Source organism: Schistocerca gregaria, chromosome 5 (assembly GCF_023897955.1).
Source record: "Schistocerca gregaria isolate iqSchGreg1 chromosome 5, iqSchGreg1.2, whole genome shotgun sequence".
Lineage (NCBI taxonomy): Eukaryota > Metazoa > Arthropoda > Insecta > Orthoptera > Acrididae > Schistocerca > Schistocerca gregaria.
The window spans coordinates 484252430-484253404 of NC_064924.1; the positions used below are offsets into that span (position 1 = coordinate 484252430).

At 43.2% G+C, this 975-nt stretch overlaps 1 non-coding gene across 1 annotated transcript; it reads right to left on the reverse strand.

Annotated features, from left to right (window-relative positions):
• Positions 1-451: 451 nt before the first annotated feature.
• Positions 452-526, reverse strand: Trnar-gcg (transfer RNA arginine (anticodon GCG)). Its single transcript has one exon. It is a non-coding gene; the product is annotated as a tRNA-Arg (tRNA).
• Between the last annotated feature and the right edge of the window lie 449 nt (positions 527-975).

Sequence of the window (975 nt, forward strand, 5' to 3'; positions counted from 1 at the left end):
GTTTGCGTCAGGGAGGGCACTGGTCTAGGATTGGCGCATCCAGCTCTGTGTGAGGTAATGGGCGAGTTTCGGCGCCCTGAAAATATTCTGAGTTAGGAGTTGGCGTGTCCGCAAGGGTCGCTCGCCGGGGCTCGTCAGCAACTGCGTGGTGCCGAACATTAGCTGCAGCAAGAGGGGTAACCCTAGCGCGTGGTCCAGGCCGACCACTTGGCTGCGAATCCCATGTTGACGCTGTGTCGAGGACCGTGCTTTGTGTCGATGAAGGAGATTTGTAAGCTGGGAGTGCCAAAGATGGCAGACATTTCACAATTCATGTAGAAATTAATAATAGCCAGAGGAATGATGATACCTTAAAAAGAAACATGTACATCACCATTATTTGCACAACCATTCTGATGGTGTAATCAGATTTTCAATATCCTTATTGAAACTTCCTGGCAGATTAAAACTGTGTGCCCGACCGAGACTCGAACTCGGGACCTTTGCTTTTCGCGGGCAAGTGCTCTACCAACTGAGCTACCGACACTCCGCTGCAGAGTGACAATCTCATTCTGGAATATCCTTATTAGTTTAAAGTTTAGTATCTGACTGTAAATTATACAAGTAACACCCAGTAACGAATTGCCAAAATCTAAATGATTAATCGTATTTTGTCGATCGACGTGTCTTTCGAAAGCTATTAGTGTAAACATAAATTGGCGTGAATTACAGGCATTTAACTTGACTAGTACATGACTTATTGGAGGTCAAAGTGGCCGATTACTATTGATCGCATCAGGCCATAAGTACTCCACAGTTACACGAAAAAACGATAGCAGCATGCTTATAAATATGTTTATTCGTCTATGTCTTTGTTTGTATCCGATTAATACTATTCATGAAGAAATTGGTCAAGTATTTACTATGTTTTAGAAAGCACAGAGACATTAGGCTACTGGCCTACTTTTGTTGCTATTCCTTTGATACATGTTTATG